At 47.6% G+C, this 25,297-nt stretch overlaps 33 non-coding genes across 33 annotated transcripts; 11 read left to right on the top strand and 22 right to left on the bottom strand.

The window, feature by feature from the left end:
• Window positions 1–278: 278 nt before the first annotated feature.
• TRNAW-CCA (transfer RNA tryptophan (anticodon CCA)) lies at window positions 279–350 on the bottom strand. Its single transcript has one exon. It is a non-coding gene; the product is annotated as a tRNA-Trp (tRNA).
• Window positions 351–598: 248 nt separating this feature from the next.
• Window positions 599–672, bottom strand: TRNAN-GUU (transfer RNA asparagine (anticodon GUU)). The gene has a single exon. It is a non-coding gene; the product is annotated as a tRNA-Asn (tRNA).
• Window positions 673–879: 207 nt separating this feature from the next.
• Window positions 880–950, top strand: TRNAG-GCC (transfer RNA glycine (anticodon GCC)). Its single transcript has one exon. It is a non-coding gene; the product is annotated as a tRNA-Gly (tRNA).
• Window positions 951–2,719: 1,769 nt separating this feature from the next.
• Window positions 2,720–2,791, bottom strand: TRNAW-CCA (transfer RNA tryptophan (anticodon CCA)). The gene has a single exon. It is a non-coding gene; the product is annotated as a tRNA-Trp (tRNA).
• Window positions 2,792–3,039: 248 nt separating this feature from the next.
• On the bottom strand, window positions 3,040–3,113 carry TRNAN-GUU (transfer RNA asparagine (anticodon GUU)). The gene has a single exon. It is a non-coding gene; the product is annotated as a tRNA-Asn (tRNA).
• A 207-nt stretch (window positions 3,114–3,320) lies between these two features.
• On the top strand, window positions 3,321–3,391 carry TRNAG-GCC (transfer RNA glycine (anticodon GCC)). Its single transcript has one exon. It is a non-coding gene; the product is annotated as a tRNA-Gly (tRNA).
• A 1,753-nt stretch (window positions 3,392–5,144) lies between these two features.
• TRNAW-CCA (transfer RNA tryptophan (anticodon CCA)) lies at window positions 5,145–5,216 on the bottom strand. The gene has a single exon. It is a non-coding gene; the product is annotated as a tRNA-Trp (tRNA).
• A 248-nt stretch (window positions 5,217–5,464) lies between these two features.
• TRNAN-GUU (transfer RNA asparagine (anticodon GUU)) lies at window positions 5,465–5,538 on the bottom strand. The gene has a single exon. It is a non-coding gene; the product is annotated as a tRNA-Asn (tRNA).
• A 207-nt stretch (window positions 5,539–5,745) lies between these two features.
• TRNAG-GCC (transfer RNA glycine (anticodon GCC)) lies at window positions 5,746–5,816 on the top strand. The gene has a single exon. It is a non-coding gene; the product is annotated as a tRNA-Gly (tRNA).
• Window positions 5,817–7,569: 1,753 nt separating this feature from the next.
• Window positions 7,570–7,641, bottom strand: TRNAW-CCA (transfer RNA tryptophan (anticodon CCA)). Its single transcript has one exon. It is a non-coding gene; the product is annotated as a tRNA-Trp (tRNA).
• Window positions 7,642–7,889: 248 nt separating this feature from the next.
• On the bottom strand, window positions 7,890–7,963 carry TRNAN-GUU (transfer RNA asparagine (anticodon GUU)). Its single transcript has one exon. It is a non-coding gene; the product is annotated as a tRNA-Asn (tRNA).
• A 207-nt stretch (window positions 7,964–8,170) lies between these two features.
• Window positions 8,171–8,241, top strand: TRNAG-GCC (transfer RNA glycine (anticodon GCC)). Its single transcript has one exon. It is a non-coding gene; the product is annotated as a tRNA-Gly (tRNA).
• Window positions 8,242–10,010: 1,769 nt separating this feature from the next.
• On the bottom strand, window positions 10,011–10,082 carry TRNAW-CCA (transfer RNA tryptophan (anticodon CCA)). Its single transcript has one exon. It is a non-coding gene; the product is annotated as a tRNA-Trp (tRNA).
• A 248-nt stretch (window positions 10,083–10,330) lies between these two features.
• Window positions 10,331–10,404, bottom strand: TRNAN-GUU (transfer RNA asparagine (anticodon GUU)). The gene has a single exon. It is a non-coding gene; the product is annotated as a tRNA-Asn (tRNA).
• A 207-nt stretch (window positions 10,405–10,611) lies between these two features.
• Window positions 10,612–10,682, top strand: TRNAG-GCC (transfer RNA glycine (anticodon GCC)). Its single transcript has one exon. It is a non-coding gene; the product is annotated as a tRNA-Gly (tRNA).
• A 1,769-nt stretch (window positions 10,683–12,451) lies between these two features.
• TRNAW-CCA (transfer RNA tryptophan (anticodon CCA)) lies at window positions 12,452–12,523 on the bottom strand. The gene has a single exon. It is a non-coding gene; the product is annotated as a tRNA-Trp (tRNA).
• A 248-nt stretch (window positions 12,524–12,771) lies between these two features.
• TRNAN-GUU (transfer RNA asparagine (anticodon GUU)) lies at window positions 12,772–12,845 on the bottom strand. Its single transcript has one exon. It is a non-coding gene; the product is annotated as a tRNA-Asn (tRNA).
• Window positions 12,846–13,052: 207 nt separating this feature from the next.
• On the top strand, window positions 13,053–13,123 carry TRNAG-GCC (transfer RNA glycine (anticodon GCC)). Its single transcript has one exon. It is a non-coding gene; the product is annotated as a tRNA-Gly (tRNA).
• A 1,753-nt stretch (window positions 13,124–14,876) lies between these two features.
• TRNAW-CCA (transfer RNA tryptophan (anticodon CCA)) lies at window positions 14,877–14,948 on the bottom strand. The gene has a single exon. It is a non-coding gene; the product is annotated as a tRNA-Trp (tRNA).
• A 248-nt stretch (window positions 14,949–15,196) lies between these two features.
• TRNAN-GUU (transfer RNA asparagine (anticodon GUU)) lies at window positions 15,197–15,270 on the bottom strand. Its single transcript has one exon. It is a non-coding gene; the product is annotated as a tRNA-Asn (tRNA).
• Window positions 15,271–15,477: 207 nt separating this feature from the next.
• Window positions 15,478–15,548, top strand: TRNAG-GCC (transfer RNA glycine (anticodon GCC)). The gene has a single exon. It is a non-coding gene; the product is annotated as a tRNA-Gly (tRNA).
• Window positions 15,549–17,301: 1,753 nt separating this feature from the next.
• Window positions 17,302–17,373, bottom strand: TRNAW-CCA (transfer RNA tryptophan (anticodon CCA)). The gene has a single exon. It is a non-coding gene; the product is annotated as a tRNA-Trp (tRNA).
• Window positions 17,374–17,621: 248 nt separating this feature from the next.
• TRNAN-GUU (transfer RNA asparagine (anticodon GUU)) lies at window positions 17,622–17,695 on the bottom strand. Its single transcript has one exon. It is a non-coding gene; the product is annotated as a tRNA-Asn (tRNA).
• A 207-nt stretch (window positions 17,696–17,902) lies between these two features.
• TRNAG-GCC (transfer RNA glycine (anticodon GCC)) lies at window positions 17,903–17,973 on the top strand. The gene has a single exon. It is a non-coding gene; the product is annotated as a tRNA-Gly (tRNA).
• Window positions 17,974–19,742: 1,769 nt separating this feature from the next.
• On the bottom strand, window positions 19,743–19,814 carry TRNAW-CCA (transfer RNA tryptophan (anticodon CCA)). The gene has a single exon. It is a non-coding gene; the product is annotated as a tRNA-Trp (tRNA).
• A 248-nt stretch (window positions 19,815–20,062) lies between these two features.
• TRNAN-GUU (transfer RNA asparagine (anticodon GUU)) lies at window positions 20,063–20,136 on the bottom strand. Its single transcript has one exon. It is a non-coding gene; the product is annotated as a tRNA-Asn (tRNA).
• A 207-nt stretch (window positions 20,137–20,343) lies between these two features.
• Window positions 20,344–20,414, top strand: TRNAG-GCC (transfer RNA glycine (anticodon GCC)). Its single transcript has one exon. It is a non-coding gene; the product is annotated as a tRNA-Gly (tRNA).
• A 1,753-nt stretch (window positions 20,415–22,167) lies between these two features.
• TRNAW-CCA (transfer RNA tryptophan (anticodon CCA)) lies at window positions 22,168–22,239 on the bottom strand. The gene has a single exon. It is a non-coding gene; the product is annotated as a tRNA-Trp (tRNA).
• A 248-nt stretch (window positions 22,240–22,487) lies between these two features.
• Window positions 22,488–22,561, bottom strand: TRNAN-GUU (transfer RNA asparagine (anticodon GUU)). Its single transcript has one exon. It is a non-coding gene; the product is annotated as a tRNA-Asn (tRNA).
• Window positions 22,562–22,768: 207 nt separating this feature from the next.
• Window positions 22,769–22,839, top strand: TRNAG-GCC (transfer RNA glycine (anticodon GCC)). Its single transcript has one exon. It is a non-coding gene; the product is annotated as a tRNA-Gly (tRNA).
• Window positions 22,840–24,608: 1,769 nt separating this feature from the next.
• TRNAW-CCA (transfer RNA tryptophan (anticodon CCA)) lies at window positions 24,609–24,680 on the bottom strand. Its single transcript has one exon. It is a non-coding gene; the product is annotated as a tRNA-Trp (tRNA).
• Window positions 24,681–24,928: 248 nt separating this feature from the next.
• Window positions 24,929–25,002, bottom strand: TRNAN-GUU (transfer RNA asparagine (anticodon GUU)). The gene has a single exon. It is a non-coding gene; the product is annotated as a tRNA-Asn (tRNA).
• A 207-nt stretch (window positions 25,003–25,209) lies between these two features.
• On the top strand, window positions 25,210–25,280 carry TRNAG-GCC (transfer RNA glycine (anticodon GCC)). The gene has a single exon. It is a non-coding gene; the product is annotated as a tRNA-Gly (tRNA).
• The last annotated feature ends 17 nt before the right edge of the window (window positions 25,281–25,297 follow it).

Genomic DNA, 25,297 nt, shown 5'->3' with positions numbered 1-25,297 from the left:
GATTCTTGCCATCTTCATGTGAAACGTTGGCGTTATCATGTCTGCTGCGCACACTTTGTTCATATGTGTACAATTTAAGTGTGTGCACCTGATCACTGTCTTGGGCAGAGCTCTGCCTGTGAACAACCCATGTGAAGCATTGGTGGTTCAGTGGTAGTATTCTCGCCTGCCACGCGGGAGGCCCGGGTTCGATTCCCGGCCAATGCAAGACTGCTTTCTTTTGACTTTGTTTTCGAAAGGAAATATATGACCTCAGTGGGGAATAAAATGGTAAGCAGTGACCCCGACGTGATTTGAACACGCAACCTTCTGATCTGGAGTCAGACGCGCTACCGTTGCGCCACGAGGTCCTTACACTTACAGCTTTCGGAGCCAGATCAACAAATGCTGTGGGCCTTTTGACTTATTTTCCCCTCCTCATATGCCTACAGTTGTATTACAGAGCTTGACCTTTTGTTTTCTATCCTAATTATGAAATTGACTGCAGGTGCCGAGAGAACGCAGAGAATTGAAATATTCAGGGAAAGGGTGTCCAGCAGGAGAGAGCAAAGGTATGTATCTGTTTTCCATTCAAGTGTTTCATGCAGGCAAAATAATACGTCCCTGGGTGGGCTTGAACCACCAACCTTTTAGTTAACAGCCGAACGCGCTAACCGATTGCACCACAGAGACGAGTGACTACAGCATTTTTCCTTAGACTCAATATATATCTTGATATGTATGTGCCTGCCTGGAGCTTGTCTTATATAAGCCATCATCATGTGAAACTTTGGCGTTGTCATGTCTGCTGCGCACACTTTGTTCATATGTGTACAATTTAAGTGTGTGCACCTGATCACTGTCTTGGACAGAGCTATGCCTGTGAACTCCCCATGTGAAGCATTGGTGGTTCAGTGGTAGAATTCTCGCCTGCCACGCGTGAGGCCCGGGTTCGATTCCCGGCCAATGCAAGGCTGCGTTCCTTTGACTTTGTTTTCGAAAGGAAATATATGAACTCAGTGGGGAATAAAATGGTAAGCAGTGACCCCGACGTGATTTGACCACGCAACCTTCTGATCTGGAGTCAGACGCGCTACCGTTGCGCCACAAGGTCCTTACACTTACAGCCTTCAAGCCAGATCAACAAATGCTGATGGCCTTTTGACTTATTTTCCCCTCCTCATATGCCTACAGTTGTATTACAGGGCTAGGCCTTTTGTTTTCTATCCTAATTATGAAATTGACTGCAGGTGCAGAGAGAACGCAGAGGATTGAAATGTTCAGATAAAGGGTCTTAAGCAGGAGAGAGCAGAGGTACGTATCTGTGTTTCATTAAAGTGTTTCATGCAGGCAAAAAGGATACTTCCCTGGGTGGGCTTGAACCACCAACCTTTCTGTTAACAACCGAACGCGCTAACCATTTGCACCACAGAGGTTAATAACTGTAGCACAGTTCCTGAGACTCAATATATATCTTGATAATTGTGTGCCTGCCTGGAGCTTGTGTTATATAATGCGTCTTTATGCCATACAGCATTTCTCATTTGCTTAGTGTCTTGTTATTGTTGGACGTAATGATGAATAGACTACTGTCTAATGGTCTTAGAGCCAGTATTACTACCGGTCCCAGTGTATGAGACACATACATGACTTTTCTGTTGCCTGCTTAGCATAGCTCCCTGCTCCTCTGTAGGTGTGCTACCAGCCAGTAAGGCGTGTGCCTTGCCCATCAGATGTGTTATGTTAGACTTGACTTCTCTGTGAGCAAAGTCTCCCTCCCATAGCAGGTGCTTTCTCTGAACTCTTGACTTGTAAGACTGCTGGGAAAGGCCCTCCCTAGCCCCTCACTCAGATAGATACATTTACCTTCAGAGCTCAGCTTTGGAGAAAGAGATTGGGGAGAGAGCAAATAGGGGAAGGCCCATGGTGCACACTTTATTTTACATAAAAGCTGGGGCTTGTGGGAGGACAGGGACAAGAGGGTTCTCAGGGAAAGAAATCCCAGGAGTATTGATGGCTAGGCCCTGAAACACAACAATCCCGGATTGGCAAGGCACAATATGCCTGTGCAACAGGCCTGACCCTAGGCTTCCGGAGTTCTTGGTCACAAAAGGCTCCAGTGATCTAAGCCCGACCAGGGCTGTGCCCGACCAGGGCTGTAGGCCGCGTTGGGAGCGCGTTAGGGACGCGTAAAGGGACGCAGGGCGCAGAACTCTGCCCGTTTCACCCCAGCATTTAGGGGAGGACACAGAATCTGGGAAAGCCAGTGGGAAGGATTTTCCAGGAGGAGAGTTCAGTGAGATAATCTGAAACACAATAGTGCTGGTGATCTGGCGGGTGCATTCTGTGAACCACTTTTGTCGGGAGCAGCCTGCCATCATGCCCTGATAAACACAACTCTAGTCCCAAGCCAGTGACCTCAGCAAATGCAAAGACATTCATAGTTATAGTCTCCTGCATCTGATTCTTGCCATCTTCATGTGAAACGTTGGCGTTATCATGTCTGCTGCGCACACTTTGTTCATATGTGTACAATTTAAGTGTGTGCACCTGATCACTGTCTTGGGCAGAGCTCTGCCTGTGAACAACCTATGTGAAGCATTGGTGGTTCAGTGGTAGAAGTCTCGCCTGCCACGCGGGAGGCCCGGGTTCGATTCCCGGCCAATGCAAGACTGCTTTCTTTTGACTTTGTTTTCGAAAGGAAATATATGACCTCAGTGGGGAATAAAATGGTAAGCAGTGACCCCGACGTGATTTGGACACGCAACCTTCTGATCTGGAGTCAGACGCGCTACCGTTGCGCCACGAGGTCCTTACACTTACAGCTTTCGGAGCCAGATCAACAAATGCTGTGGGCCTTTTGACTTATTTTCCCCTCCTCATATGCCTACAGTTGTATTACAGAGCTTGACCTTTTGTTTTCTATCCTAATTATGAAATTGACTGCAGGTGCCGAGAGAACGCAGAGAATTGAAATATTCAGGGAAAGGGTGTCCAGCAGGAGAGAGCAAAGGTATGTATCTGTTTTCCATTCAAGTGTTTCATTCAGGCAAAATAATACGTCCCTGGGTGGGCTTGAACCACCAACCTTTCGGTTAACAGCCGAACGCGCTAACCGATTGCGCCACAGAGACGAGTGACTACAGCATCTTTCCTTAGACTCAATATATATCTTGATATGTATGTGCCTGCCTGGAGCTTGTCTTATATAAGCCATCATCATGTGAAACTTTGGCGTTGTCATGTCTGCTGCGCACACTTTGTTCATATGTGTACAATTTAAGTGTGTGCACCTGATCACTGTCTTGGACAGAGCTATGCCTGTGAACTCCCCATGTGAAGCATTGGTGGTTCAGTGGTAGAATTCTCGCCTGCCACGCGGGAGGCCCGGGTTTGATTCCCGGCCAATGCAAGGCTGCGTTCCTTTGACTTTGTTTTCGAAAGGAAATATATGAACTCAGTGGGGAATAAAATGGTAAGCAGTGACCCCGACGTGATTTGACCACGCAACCTTCTGATCTGGAGTCAGACGCGCTACCGTTGCGCCACAAGGTCCTTACACTTACAGCCTTCAAGCCAGATCAACAAATGCTGATGGCCTTTTGACTTATTTTCCCCTCCTCATATGCCTACAGTTGTATTACAGGGCTAGGCCTTTTGTTTTCTATCCTAATTATGAAATTGACTGCAGGTGCAGGGAGAACGCAGAGGATTGAAATGTTCAGATAAAGGGTCTTAAGCAGGAGAGAGCAGAGGTACGTATCTGTGTTTCATTAAAGTGTTTCATGCCGGCAAAAAGGATACTTCCCTGGGTGGGCTTGAACCACCAACCTTTCTGTTAACAACCGAACGCGCTAACCATTTGCACCACAGAGGTTAATAACTGTAGCTCAGTTCCTGAGACTCAATATATATCTTGATAATTGTGTGCCTGCCTGGAGCTTGTGTTATATAATGCGTCTTTATGCCATACAGCATTTCTCATTTGCTTAGTGTCTTGTTATTGTTGGACGTAATGATGAATAGACTACTGTCTAATGGTCTTAGAGCCAGTATTACTACCGGTCCCAGTGTATGAGACACATACATGACTTTTCTGTTGCCTGCTTAGCATAGCTCCCTGCTCCTCTGTAGGTGTGCTACCAGCCAGTAAGGCGTGTGCCTTGCCCATCAGATGTGTTATGTTAGACTTGACTTCTCTGTGAGCAAAGTCTCCCTCCCATAGCAGGTGCTTTCTCTGAACTCTTGACTTGTAAGACTGCTGGGAAAGGCCCTCCCTAGCCCCTCACTCAGATAGATACATTTACCTTCAGAGCTCAGCTTTGGAGAAAGAGATTGGGGAGAGAGCAAATAGGGGAAGGCCCATGGTGCACACTTTATTTTACATAAAAGCAGGGGCTTGTGGGAGGACAGGGACAAGAGGGTTCTCAGGGAAAGAAATCCCAGGAGTATTGATGGCTAGGCCCTGAAACACAACAATCCCGGATTGGCAAGGCACAATATGCCTGTGCAACAGGCCTGACCCTAGGCTTCCGGAGTTCTTGGTCACAAAAGGCTCCAGTGATCTAAGCCCGACCAGGGCTGTAGGCCGCGTTGGGAGCGCGTTAGGGACGCGTAAAGGGACGCAGGGCGCAGAACTCTGCCCGTTTCACCCCAGCATTTAGGGGAGGACACAGAATCTGGGAAAGCCAGTGGGAAGGATTTTCCAGGAGGAGAGTTCAGTGAGATAATCTGAAACACAATAGTGCTGGTGATCTGGCGGGTGCATTCTGTGAACCACTTTTGTCGGGAGCAGCCTGCCATCATGCCCTGATAAACACAACTCTAGTCCCAAGCCAGTGACCTCAGCAAATGCAAAGACATTCATAGTTATAGTCTCCTGCATCTGATTCTTGCCATCTTCATGTGAAACGTTGGCGTTATCATGTCTGCTGCGCACACTTTGTTCATATGTGTACAATTTAAGTGTGTGCACCTGATCACTGTCTTGGGCAGAGCTCTGCCTGTGAACAACCTATGTGAAGCATTGGTGGTTCAGTGGTAGAAGTCTCGCCTGCCACGCGGGAGGCCCGGGTTCGATTCCCGGCCAATGCAAGACTGCTTTCTTTTGACTTTGTTTTCGAAAGGAAATATATGACCTCAGTGGGGAATAAAATGGTAAGCAGTGACCCCGACGTGATTTGGACACGCAACCTTCTGATCTGGAGTCAGACGCGCTACCGTTGCGCCACGAGGTCCTTACACTTACAGCTTTCGGAGCCAGATCAACAAATGCTGTGGGCCTTTTGACTTATTTTCCCCTCCTCATATGCCTACAGTTGTATTACAGAGCTTGACCTTTTGTTTTCTATCCTAATTATGAAATTGACTGCAGGTGCCGAGAGAACGCAGAGAATTGAAATATTCAGGGAAAGGGTGTCCAGCAGGAGAGAGCAAAGGTATGTATCTGTTTTCCATTCAAGTGTTTCATTCAGGCAAAATAATACGTCCCTGGGTGGGCTTGAACCACCAACCTTTCGGTTAACAGCCGAACGCGCTAACCGATTGCGCCACAGAGACGAGTGACTACAGCATCTTTCCTTAGACTCAATATATATCTTGATATGTATGTGCCTGCCTGGAGCTTGTCTTATATAAGCCATCATCATGTGAAACTTTGGCGTTGTCATGTCTGCTGCGCACACTTTGTTCATATGTGTACAATTTAAGTGTGTGCACCTGATCACTGTCTTGGACAGAGCTATGCCTGTGAACTCCCCATGTGAAGCATTGGTGGTTCAGTGGTAGAATTCTCGCCTGCCACGCGGGAGGCCCGGGTTCGATTCCCGGCCAATGCAAGGCTGCGTTCCTTTGACTTTGTTTTCGAAAGGAAATATATGAACTCAGTGGGGAATAAAATGGTAAGCAGTGACCCCGACGTGATTTGACCACGCAACCTTCTGATCTGGAGTCAGACGCGCTACCGTTGCGCCACAAGGTCCTTACACTTACAGCCTTCAAGCCAGATCAACAAATGCTGATGGCCTTTTGACTTATTTTCCCCTCCTCATATGCCTACAGTTGTATTACAGGGCTAGGCCTTTTGTTTTCTATCCTAATTATGAAATTGACTGCAGGTGCAGAGAGAACGCAGAGGATTGAAATGTTCAGATAAAGGGTCTTAAGCAGGAGAGAGCAGAGGTACGTATCTGTGTTTCATTAAAGTGTTTCATGCCGGCAAAAAGGATACTTCCCTGGGTGGGCTTGAACCACCAACCTTTCTGTTAACAACCGAACGCGCTAACCATTTGCACCACAGAGGTTAATAACTGTAGCTCAGTTCCTGAGACTCAATATATATCTTGATAATTGTGTGCCTGCCTGGAGCTTGTGTTATATAATGCGTCTTTATGCCATACAGCATTTCTCATTTGCTTAGTGTCTTGTTATTGTTGGACGTAATGATGAATAGACTACTGTCTAATGGTCTTAGAGCCAGTATTACTACCGGTCCCAGTGTATGAGACACATACATGACTTTTCTGTTGCCTGCTTAGCATAGCTCCCTGCTCCTCTGTAGGTGTGCTACCAGCCAGTAAGGCGTGTGCCTTGCCCATCAGATGTGTTATGTTAGACTTGACTTCTCTGTGAGCAAAGTCTCCCTCCCATAGCAGGTGCTTTCTCTGAACTCTTGACTTGTAAGACTGCTGGGAAAGGCCCTCCCTAGCCCCTCACTCAGATAGATACATTTACCTTCAGAGCTCAGCTTTGGAGAAAGAGATTGGGGAGAGAGCAAATAGGGGAAGGCCCATGGTGCACACTTTATTTTACATAAAAGCAGGGGCTTGTGGGAGGACAGGGACAAGAGGGTTCTCAGGGAAAGAAATCCCAGGAGTATTGATGGCTAGGCCCTGAAACACAACAATCCCGGATTGGCAAGGCACAATATGCCTGTGCAACAGGCCTGACCCTAGGCTTCCGGAGTTCTTGGTCACAAAAGGCTCCAGTGATCTAAGCCCGACCAGGGCTGTAGGCCGCATTGGGAGCGCGTTAGGGACGCGTAAAGGGACGCAGGGCGCAGAACTCTGCCCGTTTCACCCCAGCATTTAGGGGAGGACACAGAATCTGGGAAAGCCAGTGGGAAGGATTTTCCAGGAGGAGAGTTCAGTGAGATAATCTGAAACACAATAGTGCTGGTGATCTGGCGGGTGCATTCTGTGAACCACTTTTGTCGGGAGCAGCCTGCCATCATGCCCTGATAAACACAACTCTAGTCCCAAGCCAGTGACCTCAGCAAATGCAAAGACATTCATAGTTATAGTCTCCTGCATCTGATTCTTGCCATCTTCATGTGAAACGTTGGCGTTATCATGTCTGCTGCGCACACTTTGTTCATATGTGTACAATTTAAGTGTGTGCACCTGATCACTGTCTTGGGCAGAGCTCTGCCTGTGAACAACCCATGTGAAGCATTGGTGGTTCAGTGGTAGTATTCTCGCCTGCCACGCGGGAGGCCCGGGTTCGATTCCCGGCCAATGCAAGACTGCTTTCTTTTGACTTTGTTTTCGAAAGGAAATATATGACCTCAGTGGGGAATAAAATGGTAAGCAGTGACCCCGACGTGATTTGAACACGCAACCTTCTGATCTGGAGTCAGACGCGCTACCGTTGCGCCACGAGGTCCTTACACTTACAGCTTTCGGAGCCAGATCAACAAATGCTGTGGGCCTTTTGACTTATTTTCCCCTCCTCATATGCCTACAGTTGTATTACAGAGCTTGACCTTTTGTTTTCTATCCTAATTATGAAATTGACTGCAGGTGCCGAGAGAACGCAGAGAATTGAAATATTCAGGGAAAGGGTGTCCAGCAGGAGAGAGCAAAGGTATGTATCTGTTTTCCATTCAAGTGTTTCATGCAGGCAAAATAATACGTCCCTGGGTGGGCTTGAACCACCAACCTTTTAGTTAACAGCCGAACGCGCTAACCGATTGCACCACAGAGACGAGTGACTACAGCATTTTTCCTTAGACTCAATATATATCTTGATATGTATGTGCCTGCCTGGAGCTTGTCTTATATAAGCCATCATCATGTGAAACTTTGGCGTTGTCATGTCTGCTGCGCACACTTTGTTCATATGTGTACAATTTAAGTGTGTGCACCTGATCACTGTCTTGGACAGAGCTATGCCTGTGAACTCCCCATGTGAAGCATTGGTGGTTCAGTGGTAGAATTCTCGCCTGCCACGCGTGAGGCCCGGGTTCGATTCCCGGCCAATGCAAGGCTGCGTTCCTTTGACTTTGTTTTCGAAAGGAAATATATGAACTCAGTGGGGAATAAAATGGTAAGCAGTGACCCCGACGTGATTTGACCACGCAACCTTCTGATCTGGAGTCAGACGCGCTACCGTTGCGCCACAAGGTCCTTACACTTACAGCCTTCAAGCCAGATCAACAAATGCTGATGGCCTTTTGACTTATTTTCCCCTCCTCATATGCCTACAGTTGTATTACAGGGCTAGGCCTTTTGTTTTCTATCCTAATTATGAAATTGACTGCAGGTGCAGAGAGAACGCAGAGGATTGAAATGTTCAGATAAAGGGTCTTAAGCAGGAGAGAGCAGAGGTACGTATCTGTGTTTCATTAAAGTGTTTCATGCAGGCAAAAAGGATACTTCCCTGGGTGGGCTTGAACCACCAACCTTTCTGTTAACAACCGAACGCGCTAACCATTTGCACCACAGAGGTTAATAACTGTAGCACAGTTCCTGAGACTCAATATATATCTTGATAATTGTGTGCCTGCCTGGAGCTTGTGTTATATAATGCGTCTTTATGCCATACAGCATTTCTCATTTGCTTAGTGTCTTGTTATTGTTGGACGTAATGATGAATAGACTACTGTCTAATGGTCTTAGAGCCAGTATTACTACCGGTCCCAGTGTATGAGACACATACATGACTTTTCTGTTGCCTGCTTAGCATAGCTCCCTGCTCCTCTGTAGGTGTGCTACCAGCCAGTAAGGCGTGTGCCTTGCCCATCAGATGTGTTATGTTAGACTTGACTTCTCTGTGAGCAAAGTCTCCCTCCCATAGCAGGTGCTTTCTCTGAACTCTTGACTTGTAAGACTGCTGGGAAAGGCCCTCCCTAGCCCCTCACTCAGATAGATACATTTACCTTCAGAGCTCAGCTTTGGAGAAAGAGATTGGGGAGAGAGCAAATAGGGGAAGGCCCATGGTGCACACTTTATTTTACATAAAAGCTGGGGCTTGTGGGAGGACAGGGACAAGAGGGTTCTCAGGGAAAGAAATCCCAGGAGTATTGATGGCTAGGCCCTGAAACACAACAATCCCGGATTGGCAAGGCACAATATGCCTGTGCAACAGGCCTGACCCTAGGCTTCCGGAGTTCTTGGTCACAAAAGGCTCCAGTGATCTAAGCCCGACCAGGGCTGTGCCCGACCAGGGCTGTAGGCCGCGTTGGGAGCGCGTTAGGGACGCGTAAAGGGACGCAGGGCGCAGAACTCTGCCCGTTTCACCCCAGCATTTAGGGGAGGACACAGAATCTGGGAAAGCCAGTGGGAAGGATTTTCCAGGAGGAGAGTTCAGTGAGATAATCTGAAACACAATAGTGCTGGTGATCTGGCGGGTGCATTCTGTGAACCACTTTTGTCGGGAGCAGCCTGCCATCATGCCCTGATAAACACAACTCTAGTCCCAAGCCAGTGACCTCAGCAAATGCAAAGACATTCATAGTTATAGTCTCCTGCATCTGATTCTTGCCATCTTCATGTGAAACGTTGGCGTTATCATGTCTGCTGCGCACACTTTGTTCATATGTGTACAATTTAAGTGTGTGCACCTGATCACTGTCTTGGGCAGAGCTCTGCCTGTGAACAACCCATGTGAAGCATTGGTGGTTCAGTGGTAGTATTCTCGCCTGCCACGCGGGAGGCCCGGGTTCGATTCCCGGCCAATGCAAGACTGCTTTCTTTTGACTTTGTTTTCGAAAGGAAATATATGACCTCAGTGGGGAATAAAATGGTAAGCAGTGACCCCGACGTGATTTGAACACGCAACCTTCTGATCTGGAGTCAGACGCGCTACCGTTGCGCCACGAGGTCCTTACACTTACAGCTTTCGGAGCCAGATCAACAAATGCTGTGGGCCTTTTGACTTATTTTCCCCTCCTCATATGCCTACAGTTGTATTACAGAGCTTGACCTTTTGTTTTCTATCCTAATTATGAAATTGACTGCAGGTGCCGAGAGAACGCAGAGAATTGAAATATTCAGGGAAAGGGTGTCCAGCAGGAGAGAGCAAAGGTATGTATCTGTTTTCCATTCAAGTGTTTCATGCAGGCAAAATAATACGTCCCTGGGTGGGCTTGAACCACCAACCTTTTAGTTAACAGCCGAACGCGCTAACCGATTGCACCACAGAGACGAGTGACTACAGCATTTTTCCTTAGACTCAATATATATCTTGATATGTATGTGCCTGCCTGGAGCTTGTCTTATATAAGCCATCATCATGTGAAACTTTGGCGTTGTCATGTCTGCTGCGCACACTTTGTTCATATGTGTACAATTTAAGTGTGTGCACCTGATCACTGTCTTGGACAGAGCTATGCCTGTGAACTCCCCATGTGAAGCATTGGTGGTTCAGTGGTAGAATTCTCGCCTGCCACGCGTGAGGCCCGGGTTCGATTCCCGGCCAATGCAAGGCTGCGTTCCTTTGACTTTGTTTTCGAAAGGAAATATATGAACTCAGTGGGGAATAAAATGGTAAGCAGTGACCCCGACGTGATTTGACCACGCAACCTTCTGATCTGGAGTCAGACGCGCTACCGTTGCGCCACAAGGTCCTTACACTTACAGCCTTCAAGCCAGATCAACAAATGCTGATGGCCTTTTGACTTATTTTCCCCTCCTCATATGCCTACAGTTGTATTACAGGGCTAGGCCTTTTGTTTTCTATCCTAATTATGAAATTGACTGCAGGTGCAGAGAGAACGCAGAGGATTGAAATGTTCAGATAAAGGGTCTTAAGCAGGAGAGAGCAGAGGTACGTATCTGTGTTTCATTAAAGTGTTTCATGCAGGCAAAAAGGATACTTCCCTGGGTGGGCTTGAACCACCAACCTTTCTGTTAACAACCGAACGCGCTAACCATTTGCACCACAGAGGTTAATAACTGTAGCACAGTTCCTGAGACTCAATATATATCTTGATAATTGTGTGCCTGCCTGGAGCTTGTGTTATATAATGCGTCTTTATGCCATACAGCATTTCTCATTTGCTTAGTGTCTTGTTATTGTTGGACGTAATGATGAATAGACTACTGTCTAATGGTCTTAGAGCCAGTATTACTACCGGTCCCAGTGTATGAGACACATACATGACTTTTCTGTTGCCTGCTTAGCATAGCTCCCTGCTCCTCTGTAGGTGTGCTACCAGCCAGTAAGGCGTGTGCCTTGCCCATCAGATGTGTTATGTTAGACTTGACTTCTCTGTGAGCAAAGTCTCCCTCCCATAGCAGGTGCTTTCTCTGAACTCTTGACTTGTAAGACTGCTGGGAAAGGCCCTCCCTAGCCCCTCACTCAGATAGATACATTTACCTTCAGAGCTCAGCTTTGGAGAAAGAGATTGGGGAGAGAGCAAATAGGGGAAGGCCCATGGTGCACACTTTATTTTACATAAAAGCTGGGGCTTGTGGGAGGACAGGGACAAGAGGGTTCTCAGGGAAAGAAATCCCAGGAGTATTGATGGCTAGGCCCTGAAACACAACAATCCCGGATTGGCAAGGCACAATATGCCTGTGCAACAGGCCTGACCCTAGGCTTCCGGAGTTCTTGGTCACAAAAGGCTCCAGTGATCTAAGCCCGACCAGGGCTGTGCCCGACCAGGGCTGTAGGCCGCGTTGGGAGCGCGTTAGGGACGCGTAAAGGGACGCAGGGCGCAGAACTCTGCCCGTTTCACCCCAGCATTTAGGGGAGGACACAGAATCTGGGAAAGCCAGTGGGAAGGATTTTCCAGGAGGAGAGTTCAGTGAGATAATCTGAAACACAATAGTGCTGGTGATCTGGCGGGTGCATTCTGTGAACCACTTTTGTCGGGAGCAGCCTGCCATCATGCCCTGATAAACACAACTCTAGTCCCAAGCCAGTGACCTCAGCAAATGCAAAGACATTCATAGTTATAGTCTCCTGCATCTGATTCTTGCCATCTTCATGTGAAACGTTGGCGTTATCATGTCTGCTGCGCACACTTTGTTCATATGTGTACAATTTAAGTGTGTGCACCTGATCACTGTCTTGGGCAGAGCTCTGCCTGTGAACAACCTATGTGAAGCATTGGTGGTTCAGTGGTAGAAGTCTCGCCTGCCACGCGGGAGGCCCGGGTTCGATTCCCGGCCAATGCAAGACTGCTTTCTTTTGACTTTGTTTTCGAAAGGAAATATATGACCTCAGTGGGGAATAAAATGGTAAGCAGTGACCCCGACGTGATTTGGACACGCAACCTTCTGATCTGGAGTCAGACGCGCTACCGTTGCGCCACGAGGTCCTTACACTTACAGCTTTCGGAGCCAGATCAACAAATGCTGTGGGCCTTTTGACTTATTTTCCCCTCCTCATATGCCTACAGTTGTATTACAGAGCTTGACCTTTTGTTTTCTATCCTAATTATGAAATTGACTGCAGGTGCCGAGAGAACGCAGAGAATTGAAATATTCAGGGAAAGGGTGTCCAGCAGGAGAGAGCAAAGGTATGTATCTGTTTTCCATTCAAGTGTTTCATTCAGGCAAAATAATACGTCCCTGGGTGGGCTTGAACCACCAACCTTTCGGTTAACAGCCGAACGCGCTAACCGATTGCGCCACAGAGACGAGTGACTACAGCATCTTTCCTTAGACTCAATATATATCTTGATATGTATGTGCCTGCCTGGAGCTTGTCTTATATAAGCCATCATCATGTGAAACTTTGGCGTTGTCATGTCTGCTGCGCACACTTTGTTCATATGTGTACAATTTAAGTGTGTGCACCTGATCACTGTCTTGGACAGAGCTATGCCTGTGAACTCCCCATGTGAAGCATTGGTGGTTCAGTGGTAGAATTCTCGCCTGCCACGCGGGAGGCCCGGGTTTGATTCCCGGCCAATGCAAGGCTGCGTTCCTTTGACTTTGTTTTCGAAAGGAAATATATGAACTCAGTGGGGAATAAAATGGTAAGCAGTGACCCCGACGTGATTTGACCACGCAACCTTCTGATCTGGAGTCAGACGCGCTACCGTTGCGCCACAAGGTCCTTACACTTACAGCCTTCAAGCCAGATCAACAAATGCTGATGGCCTTTTGACTTATTTTCCCCTCCTCATATGCCTACAGTTGTATTACAGGGCTAGGCCTTTTGTTTTCTATCCTAATTATGAAATTGACTGCAGGTGCAGGGAGAACGCAGAGGATTGAAATGTTCAGATAAAGGGTCTTAAGCAGGAGAGAGCAGAGGTACGTATCTGTGTTTCATTAAAGTGTTTCATGCCGGCAAAAAGGATACTTCCCTGGGTGGGCTTGAACCACCAACCTTTCTGTTAACAACCGAACGCGCTAACCATTTGCACCACAGAGGTTAATAACTGTAGCTCAGTTCCTGAGACTCAATATATATCTTGATAATTGTGTGCCTGCCTGGAGCTTGTGTTATATAATGCGTCTTTATGCCATACAGCATTTCTCATTTGCTTAGTGTCTTGTTATTGTTGGACGTAATGATGAATAGACTACTGTCTAATGGTCTTAGAGCCAGTATTACTACCGGTCCCAGTGTATGAGACACATACATGACTTTTCTGTTGCCTGCTTAGCATAGCTCCCTGCTCCTCTGTAGGTGTGCTACCAGCCAGTAAGGCGTGTGCCTTGCCCATCAGATGTGTTATGTTAGACTTGACTTCTCTGTGAGCAAAGTCTCCCTCCCATAGCAGGTGCTTTCTCTGAACTCTTGACTTGTAAGACTGCTGGGAAAGGCCCTCCCTAGCCCCTCACTCAGATAGATACATTTACCTTCAGAGCTCAGCTTTGGAGAAAGAGATTGGGGAGAGAGCAAATAGGGGAAGGCCCATGGTGCACACTTTATTTTACATAAAAGCAGGGGCTTGTGGGAGGACAGGGACAAGAGGGTTCTCAGGGAAAGAAATCCCAGGAGTATTGATGGCTAGGCCCTGAAACACAACAATCCCGGATTGGCAAGGCACAATATGCCTGTGCAACAGGCCTGACCCTAGGCTTCCGGAGTTCTTGGTCACAAAAGGCTCCAGTGATCTAAGCCCGACCAGGGCTGTAGGCCGCGTTGGGAGCGCGTTAGGGACGCGTAAAGGGACGCAGGGCGCAGAACTCTGCCCGTTTCACCCCAGCATTTAGGGGAGGACACAGAATCTGGGAAAGCCAGTGGGAAGGATTTTCCAGGAGGAGAGTTCAGTGAGATAATCTGAAACACAATAGTGCTGGTGATCTGGCGGGTGCATTCTGTGAACCACTTTTGTCGGGAGCAGCCTGCCATCATGCCCTGATAAACACAACTCTAGTCCCAAGCCAGTGACCTCAGCAAATGCAAAGACATTCATAGTTATAGTCTCCTGCATCTGATTCTTGCCATCTTCATGTGAAACGTTGGCGTTATCATGTCTGCTGCGCACACTTTGTTCATATGTGTACAATTTAAGTGTGTGCACCTGATCACTGTCTTGGGCAGAGCTCTGCCTGTGAACAACCTATGTGAAGCATTGGTGGTTCAGTGGTAGAAGTCTCGCCTGCCACGCGGGAGGCCCGGGTTCGATTCCCGGCCAATGCAAGACTGCTTTCTTTTGACTTTGTTTTCGAAAGGAAATATATGACCTCAGTGGGGAATAAAATGGTAAGCAGTGACCCCGACGTGATTTGGACACGCAACCTTCTGATCTGGAGTCAGACGCGCTACCGTTGCGCCACGAGGTCCTTACACTTACAGCTTTCGGAGCCAGATCAACAAATGCTGTGGGCCTTTTGACTTATTTTCCCCTCCTCATATGCCTACAGTTGTATTACAGAGCTTGACCTTTTGTTTTCTATCCTAATTATGAAATTGACTGCAGGTGCCGAGAGAACGCAGAGAATTGAAATATTCAGGGAAAGGGTGTCCAGCAGGAGAGAGCAAAGGTATGTATCTGTTTTCCATTCAAGTGTTTCATTCAGGCAAAATAATACGTCCCTGGGTGGGCTTGAACCACCAACCTTTCGGTTAACAGCCAAACGCGCTAACCGATTGCGCCACAGAGACGAGTGACTACAGCATCTTTCCTTAGACTCAATATATATCTTGATATGTATGTGCCTGCCTGGAGCTTGTCTTATATAAGCCATCATCATGTGAAACTTTGGCGTTGTCATGTCTGCTGCGCACACTTTGTTCATATGTGTACAATTTAAGTGTGTGCACCTGATCACTGTCTTGGACAGAGCTATGCCTGTGAACTCCCCATGTGAAGCATTGGTGGTTCAGTGGTAGAATTCTCGCCTGCCACGCGGGAGGCCTGGGTTCGATTCCCGGCCAATGCAAGGCTGCGTTCCTTTGACTTTGTTTTCGAAAGGAAATATATGAACTCAGTGGGGAATAAAATGGTAAGCAGTGACCCCGACGTGATTTGACCACGCAACCTTCTGATCTGGAGTCAGACGCGCTACCGTTGCGCCACAAGGTCCTTACACTTACAGCCGTCAAGCCAGATCAACAAATGCTGATGGCCTTTTGACTTATTTTCCCCTCCTCATATGCCTACAGTTGTATTACAGGGCTAGGCCTTTTGTTTTCTATCCTAATTATGAAATTGACTGCAGGTGCAGAGAGAACGCAGAGGATTGAAATGTTCAGATAAAGGGTCTTAAGCAGGAGAGAGCAGAGGTACGTATCTGTGTTTCATTAAAGTGTTTCATGCCGGCAAAAAGGATACTTCCCTGGGTGGGCTTGAACCACCAACCTTTCTGTTAACAACCGAACGCGCTAACCATTTGCACCACAGAGGTTAATAACTGTAGCTCAGTTCCTGAGACTCAATATATATCTTGATAATTGTGTGCCTGCCTGGAGCTTGTGTTATATAATGCATCTTTATGCCATACAGCATTTCTCATTTGCTTAGTGTCTTGTTATTGTTGGACGTAATGATGAATAGACTACTGTCTAATGGTCTTAGAGCCAGTATTACTACCGGTCCCAGTGTATGAGACACATACATGACTTTTCTGTTGCCTGCTTAGCATAGCTCCCTGCTCCTCTGTAGGTGTGCTACCAGCCAGTAAGGCGTGTGCCTTGCCCATCAGATGTGTTATGTTAGACTTGACTTCTCTGTGAGCAAAGTCTCCCTCCCATAGCAGGTGCTTTCTCTGAACTCTTGACTTGTAAGACTGCTGGGAAAGGCCCTCCCTAGCCCCTCACTCAGATAGATACATTTACCTTCAGAGCTCAGCTTTGGAGAAAGAGATTGGGGAGAGAGCAAATAGGGGAAGGCCCATGGTGCACACTTTATTTTACATAAAAGCAGGGGCTTGTGGGAGGACAGGGACAAGAGGGTTCTCAGGGAAAGAAATCCCAGGAGTATTGATGGCTAGGCCCTGAAACACAACAATCCCGGATTGGCAAGGCACAATATGCCTGTGCAACAGGCCTGACCCTAGGCTTCCGGAGTTCTTGGTCACAAAAGGCTCCAGTGATCTAAGCCCGACCAGGGCTGTAGGCCGCGTTGGGAGCGCGTTAGGGACGCGTAAAGGGACGCAGGGCGCAGAACTCTGCCCGTTTCACCCCAGCATTTAGGGGAGGACACAGAATCTGGGAAAGCCAGTGGGAAGGATTTTCCAGGAGGAGAGTTCAGTGAGATAATCTGAAACACAATAGTGCTGGTCATCTGGCGGGTGCATTCTGTGAACCACTTTTGTCGGGAGCAGCCTGCCATCATGCCCTGATAAACACAACTCTAGTCCCAAGCCAGTGACCTCAGCAAATGCAAAGACATTCATAGTTATAGTCTCCTGCATCTGATTCTTGCCATCTTCATGTGAAACGTTGGCGTTATCATGTCTGCTGCGCACACTTTGTTCATATGTGTACAATTTAAGTGTGTGCACCTGATCACTGTCTTGGGCAGAGCTCTGCCTGTGAACAACCCATGTGAAGCATTGGTGGTTCAGTGGTAGAATTCTCGCCTGCCACGCGGGAGGCCCGGGTTCGATTCCCAGCCAATGCAAGACTGCTTTCTTTTGACTTTGTTTTCGAAAGGAAATATATGACCTCAGTGGGGAATAAAATGGTAAGCAGTGACCCCGACGTGATTTGAACACGCAACCTTCTGATCTGGAGTCAGACGCGCTACCGTTGCGCCACGAGGTCCTTACACTTACAGCTTTCGGAGCCAGATCAACAAATGCTGTGGGCCTTTTGACTTATTTTCCCCTCCTCATATGCCTACAGTTGTATTACAGAGCTTGACCTTTTGTTTTCTATCCTAATTATGAAATTGACTGCAGGTGCCGAGAGAACGCAGAGAATTGAAATATTCAGGGAAAGGGTGTCCAGCAGGAGAGAGCAAAGGTATGTATCTGTTTTCCATTCAAGTGTTTCATTCAGGCAAAATAATACGTCCCTGGGTGGGCTTGAACCACCAACCTTTCGGTTAACAGCCGAACGCGCTAACCGATTGCGCCACAGAGACGAGTAACTACAGCATCTTTCCTTAGACTCAATATATATCTTGATATGTATGTGCCTGCCTGGAGCTTGTCTTATATAAGCCATCATCATGTGAAACTTTGGCGTTGTCATGTCTGCTGCGCACACTTTGTTCATATGTGTACAATTTAAGTGTGTGCACCTGATCACTGTCTTGGACAGAGCTATGCCTGTGAACTCTCCATGTGAAGCATTGGTGGTTCAGTGGTAGAATTCTCGCCTGCCACGCGGGAGGCCCGGGTTCGATTCCCGGCCAATGCAATGCTGCGTTCCTTTGACTTTGTTTTCGAAAGGAAATATATGAACTCAGTGGGGAATAAAATGGTAAGCAGTGACCCCGACGTGATTTGACCACGCAACCTTCTGATCTGGAGTCAGACGCGCTACCGTTGCGCCACAAGGTCCTTACACTTACAGCCTTCAAGCCAGATCAACAAATGCTGATGGCCTTTTGACTTATTTTCCCCTCCTCATATGCCTACAGTTGTATTACAGGGCTAGGCCTTTTGTTTTCTATCCTAATTATGAAATTGACTGCAGGTGCAGAGAGAACGCAGAGGATTGAAATGTTCAGATAAAGGGTCTTAAGCAGGAGAGAGCAGAGGTACGTATCTGTGTTTCATTAAAGTGTTTCATGCCGGCAAAAAGGATACTTCCCTGGGTGGGCTTGAACCACCAACCTTTCTGTTAACAACCGAACGCGCTAACCATTTGCACCACAGAGGTTAATAACTGTAGCACAGTTCCTGAGACTCAATATATATCTTGATAATTGTGTGCCTGCCTGGAGCTTGTGTTATATAATGCGTCTTTATGCCATACAGCATTTCTCATTTGCTTAGTGTCTTGTTATTGTTGGACGTAATGATGAATAGACTACTGTCTAATGGTCTTAGAGCCAGTATTACTACCGGTCCCAGTGTATGAGACACATACATGACTTTTCTGTTGCCTGCTTAGCATAGCTCCCTGCTCCTCTGTAGGTGTGCTACCAGCCAGTAAGGCGTGTGCCTTGCCCATCAGATGTGTTATGTTAGACTTGACTTCTCTGTGAGCAAAGTCTCCCTCCCATAGCAGGTGCTTTCTCTGAACTCTTGACTTGTAAGACTGCTGGGAAAGGCCCTCCCTAGCCCCTCACTCAGATAGATACATTTACCTTCAGAGCTCAGCTTTGGAGAAAGAGATTGGGGAGAGAGCAAATAGGGGAAGGCCCATGGTGCACACTTTATTTTACATAAAAGCAGGGGCTTGTGGGAGGACAGGGACAAGAGGGTTCTCAGGGAAAGAAATCCCAGGAGTATTGATGGCTAGGCCCTGAAACACAACAATCCCGGATTGGCAAGGCACAATATGCCTGTGCAACAGGCCTGACCCTAGGCTTCCGGAGTTCTTGGTCACAAAAGGCTCCAGTGATCTAAGCCCGACCAGGGCTGTGCCCGACCAGGGCTGTAGGCCGCGTTGGGAGCGCGTTAGGGACGCGTAAAGGGACGCAGGGCGCAGAACTCTGCCCGTTTCACCCCAGCATTTAGGGGAGGACACAGAATCTGGGAAAGCCAGTGGGAAGGATTTTCCAGGAGGAGAGTTCAGTGAGATAATCTGAAACACAATAGTGCTGGTGATCTGGCGGGTGCATTCTGTGAACCACTTTTGTCGGGAGCAGCCTGCCATCATGCCCTGATAAACACAACTCTAGTCCCAAGCCAGTGACCTCAGCAAATGCAAAGACATTCATAGTTATAGTCTCCTGCATCTGATTCTTGCCATCTTCATGTGAAACGTTGGCGTTATCATGTCTGCTGCGCACACTTTGTTCATATGTGTACAATTTAAGTGTGTGCACCTGATCACTGTCTTGGGCAGAGCTCTGCCTGTGAACAACCTATGTGAAGCATTGGTGGTTCAGTGGTAGAAGTCTCGCCTGCCACGCGGGAGGCCCGGGTTCGATTCCCGGCCAATGCAAGACTGCTTTCTTTTGACTTTGTTTTCGAAAGGAAATATATGACCTCAGTGGGGAATAAAATGGTAAGCAGTGACCCCGACGTGATTTGGACACGCAACCTTCTGATCTGGAGTCAGACGCGCTACCGTTGCGCCACGAGGTCCTTACACTTACAGCTTTCGGAGCCAGATCAACAAATGCTGTGGGCCTTTTGACTTATTTTCCCCTCCTCATATGCCTACAGTTGTATTACAGAGCTTGACCTTTTGTTTTCTATCCTAATTATGAAATTGACTGCAGGTGCCGAGAGAACGCAGAGAATTGAAATATTCAGGGAAAGGGTGTCCAGCAGGAGAGAGCAAAGGTATGTATCTGTTTTCCATTCAAGTGTTTCATTCAGGCAAAATAATACGTCCCTGGGTGGGCTTGAACCACCAACCTTTCGGTTAACAGCCAAACGCGCTAACCGATTGCGCCACAGAGACGAGTGACTACAGCATCTTTCCTTAGACTCAATATATATCTTGATATGTATGTGCCTGCCTGGAGCTTGTCTTATATAAGCCATCATCATGTGAAACTTTGGCGTTGTCATGTCTGCTGCGCACACTTTGTTCATATGTGTACAATTTAAGTGTGTGCACCTGATCACTGTCTTGGACAGAGCTATGCCTGTGAACTCCCCATGTGAAGCATTGGTGGTTCAGTGGTAGAATTCTCGCCTGCCATGCGGGAGGCCCGGGTTCGATTCCCGGCCAATGCAAGGCTGCGTTCCTTTGACTTTGTTTTCGAAAGGAAATATATGAACTCAGTGGGGAATAAAATGGTAAGCAGTGACCCCGACGTGATTTGACCACGCAACCTTCTGATCTGGAGTCAGACGCGCTACCGTTGCGCCACAAGGTCCTTACACTTACAGCCGTCAAGCCAGATCAACAAATGCTGATGGCCTTTTGACTTATTTTCCCCTCCTCATATGCCTACAGTTGTATTACAGGGCTAGGCCTTTTGTTTTCTATCCTAATTATGAAATTGACTGCAGGTGCAGAGAGAACGCAGAGGATTGAAATGTTCAGATAAAGGGTCTTAAGCAGGAGAGAGCAGAGGTACGTATCTGTGTTTCATTAAAGTGTTTCATGCCGGCAAAAAGGATACTTCCCTGGGTGGGCTTGAACCACCAACCTTTCTGTTAACAACCGAACGCGCTAACCATTTGCACCACAGAGGTTAATAACTGTAGCTCAGTTCCTGAGACTCAATATATATCTTGATAATTGTGTGCCTGCCTGGAGCTTGTGTTATATAATGCATCTTTATGCCATACAGCATTTCTCATTTGCTTAGTGTCTTGTTATTGTTGGACGTAATGATGAATAGACTACTGTCTAATGGTCTTAGAGCCAGTATTACTACCGGTCCCAGTGTATGAGACACATACATGACTTTTCTGTTGCCTGCTTAGCATAGCTCCCTGCTCCTCTGTAGGTGTGCTACCAGCCAGTAAGGCGTGTGCCTTGCCCATCAGATGTGTTATGTTAGACTTGACTTCTCTGTGAGCAAAGTCTCCCTCCCATAGCAGGTGCTTTCTCTGAACTCTTGACTTGTAAGACTGCTGGGAAAGGCCCTCCCTAGCCCCTCACTCAGATAGATACATTTACCTTCAGAGCTCAGCTTTGGAGAAAGAGATTGGGGAGAGAGCAAATAGGGGAAGGCCCATGGTGCACACTTTATTTTACATAAAAGCAGGGGCTTGTGGGAGGACAGGGACAAGAGGGTTCTCAGGGAAAGAAATCCCAGGAGTATTGATGGCTAGGCCCTGAAACACAACAATCCCGGATTGGCAAGGCACAATATGCCTGTGCAACAGGCCTGACCCTAGGCTTCCGGAGTTCTTGGTCACAAAAGGCTCCAGTGATCTAAGCCCGACCAGGGCTGTAGGCCGCGTTGGGAGCGCGTTAGGGACGCGTAAAGGGACGCAGGGCGCAGAACTCTGCCCGTTTCACCCCAGCATTTAGGGGAGGACACAGAATCTGGGAAAGCCAGTGGGAAGGATTTTCCAGGAGGAGAGTTCAGTGAGATAATCTGAAACACAATAGTGCTGGTCATCTGGCGGGTGCATTCTGTGAACCACTTTTGTCGGGAGCAGCCTGCCATCATGCCCTGATAAACACAACTCTAGTCCCAAGCCAGTGACCTCAGCAAATGCAAAGACATTCATAGTTATAGTCTCCTGCATCTGATTCTTGCCATCTTCATGTGAAACGTTGGCGTTATCATGTCTGCTGCGCACACTTTGTTCATATGTGTACAATTTAAGTGTGTGCACCTGATCACTGTCTTGGGCAGAGCTCTGCCTGTGAACAACCCATGTGAAGCATTGGTGGTTCAGTAGTAGAATTCTCGCCTGCCACGCGGGAGGCCCGGGTTCGATTCCCAGCCAATGCAAGACTGCTTTCTTTTGACTTTGTTTTCGAAAGGAAATATATGACCTCAGTGGGGAATAAAATGGTAAGCAGTGACCCCGACGTGATTTGAACACGCAACCTTCTGATCTGGAGTCAGACGCGCTACCGTTGCGCCACGAGGTCCTTACACTTACAGCTTTCGGAGCCAGATCAACAAATGCTGTGGGCCTTTTGACTTATTTTCCCCTCCTCATATGCCTACAGTTGTATTACAGAGCTTGACCTTTTGTTTTCTATCCTAATTATGAAATTGACTGCAGGTGCCGAGAGAACGCAGAGAATTGAAATATTCAGGGAAAGGGTGTCCAGCAGGAGAGAGCAAAGGTATGTATCTGTTTTCCATTCAAGTGTTTCATTCAGGCAAAATAATACGTCCCTGGGTGGGCTTGAACCACCAACCTTTCGGTTAACAGCCGAACGCGCTAACCGATTGCGCCACAGAGACGAGTGACTACAGCATCTTTCCTTAGACTCAATATATATCTTGATATGTATGTGCCTGCCTGGAGCTTGTCTTATATAAGCCATCATCATGTGAAACTTTGGCGTTGTCATGTCTGCTGCGCACACTTTGTTCATATGTGTACAATTTAAGTGTGTGCACCTGATCACTGTCTTGGACAGAGCTATGCCTGTGAACTCCCCATGTGAAGCATTGGTGGTTCAGTGGTAGAATTCTCGCCTGCCACGCGGGAGGCCCGGGTTTGATTCCCGGCCAATGCAAGGCTGCGTTCCTTTGACTTTGTTTTCGAAAGGAAATATATGAACTCAGTGGGGAATAAAATGGTAAGCAGTGACCCCGACGTGATTTGACCACGCAACCTTCTGATCTGGAGTCAGACGCGCTACCGTTGCGCCACAAGGTCCTTACACTTACAGCCTTCAAGCCAGATCAACAAATGCTGATGGCCTTTTGACTTATTTTCCCCTCCTCATATGCCTACAGTTGTATTACAGGGCTAGGCCTTTTGTTTTCTATCCTAATTATGAAATTGACTGCAGGTGCAGAGAGAACGCAGAGGATTGAAATGTTCAGATAAAGGGTCTTAAGCAGGAGAGAGCAGAGGTACGTATCTGTGTTTCATTAAAGTGTTTCATGCCGGCAAAAAGGATACTTCCCTGGGTGGGCTTGAACCACCAACCTTTCTGTTAACAACCGAACGCGCTAACCATTTGCACCACAGAGGTTAATAACTGTAGCTCAGTTCCTGAGACTCAATATATATCTTGATAATTGTGTGCCTGCCTGGAGCTTGTGTTATATAATGCGTCTTTATGCCATACAGCATTTCTCATTTGCTTAGTGTCTTGTTATTGTTGGACGTAATGATGAATAGACTACTGTCTAATGGTCTTAGAGCCAGTATTACTACCGGTCCCAGTGTATGAGACACATACATGACTTTTCTGTTGCCTGCTTAGCATAGCTCCCTGCTCCTCTGTAGGTGTGCTACCAGCCAGTAAGGCGTGTGCCTTGCCCATCAGATGTGTTATGTTAGACTTGACTTCTCTGTGAGCAAAGTCTCCCTCCCATAGCAGGTGCTTTCTCTGAACTCTTGACTTGTAAGACTGCTGGGAAAGGCCCTCCCTAGCCCCTCACTCAGATAGATACATTTACCTTCAGAGCTCAGCTTTGGAGAAAGAGATTGGGGAGAGAGCAAATAGGGGAAGGCCCATGGTGCACACTTTATTTTACATAAAAGCAGGGGCTTGTGGGAGGACAGGGACAAGAGGGTTCTCAGGGAAAGAAATCCCAGGAGTATTGATGGCTAGGCCCTGAAACACAACAATCCCGGATTGGCAAGGCACAATATGCCTGTGCAACAGGCCTGACCCTAGGCTTCCGGAGTTCTTGGTCACAAAAGGCTCCAGTGATCTAAGCCCGACCAGGGCTGTGCCCGACCAGGGCTGTAGGCCGCGTTGGGAGCGCGTTAGGGACGCGTAAAGGGACGCAGGGCGCAGAACTCTGCCCGTTTCACCCCAGCATTTAGGGGAGGACACAGAATCTGGGAAAGCCAGTGGGAAGGATTTTCCAGGAGGAGAGTTCAGTGAGATAATCTGAAACACAATAGTGCTGGTGATCTGGCGGGTGCATTCTGTGAACCACTTTTGTCGGGAGCAGCCTGCCATCATGCCCTGATAAACACAACTCTAGTCCCAAGCCAGTGACCTCAGCAAATGCAAAGACATTCATAGTTATAGTCTCCTGCATCTGATTCTTGCCATCTTCATGTGAAACGTTGGCGTTATCATGTCTACTGCGCACACTTTGTTCATATGTGTACAATTTAAGTGTGTGCACCTGATCACTGTCTTGGGCAGAGCTCTGCCTGTGAACAACCTATGTGAAGCATTGGTGGTTCAGTGGTAGAAGTCTCGCCTGCCACGCGGGAGGCCCGGGTTCGATTCCCGGCCAATGCAAGACTGCTTTCTTTTGACTTTGTTTTCGAAAGGAAATATATGACCTCAGTGGGGAATAAAATGGTAAGCAGTGACCCCGACGTGATTTGGACACGCAACCTTCTGATCTGGAGTCAGACGCGCTACCGTTGCGCCACGAGGTCCTTACACTTACAGCTTTCGGAGCCAGATCAACAAATGCTGTGGGCCTTTTGACTTATTTTCCCCTCCTCATATGCCTACAGTTGTATTACAGAGCTTGACCTTTTGTTTTCTATCCTAATTATGAAATTGACTGCAGGTGCCGAGAGAACGCAGAGAATTGAAATATTCAGGGAAAGGGTGTCCAGCAGGAGAGAGCAAAGGTATGTATCTGTTTTCCATTCAAGTGTTTCATTCAGGCAAAATAATACGTCCCTGGGTGGGCTTGAACCACCAACCTTTCGGTTAACAGCCGAACGCGCTAACCGATTGCGCCACAGAGACGAGTGACTACAGCATCTTTCCTTAGACTCAATATATATCTTGATATGTATGTGCCTGCCTGGAGCTTGTCTTATATAAGCCATCATCATGTGAAACTTTGGCGTTGTCATGTCTGCTGCGCACACTTTGTTCATATGTGTACAATTTAAGTGTGTGCACCTGATCACTGTCTTGGACAGAGCTATGCCTGTGAACTCCCCATGTGAAGCATTGGTGGTTCAGTGGTAGAATTCTCGCCTGCCACGCGGGAGGCCCGGGTTTGATTCCCGGCCAATGCAAGGCTGCGTTCCTTTGA

This window comes from Lissotriton helveticus, chromosome 1_2, assembly GCF_964261635.1.
Source record: "Lissotriton helveticus chromosome 1_2, aLisHel1.1, whole genome shotgun sequence".
NCBI lineage: Eukaryota > Metazoa > Chordata > Amphibia > Caudata > Salamandridae > Lissotriton > Lissotriton helveticus.
The sequence above is the reverse complement of the archived record's forward strand: the minus strand, read 5'-3'. Positions and strand labels throughout refer to the sequence as shown.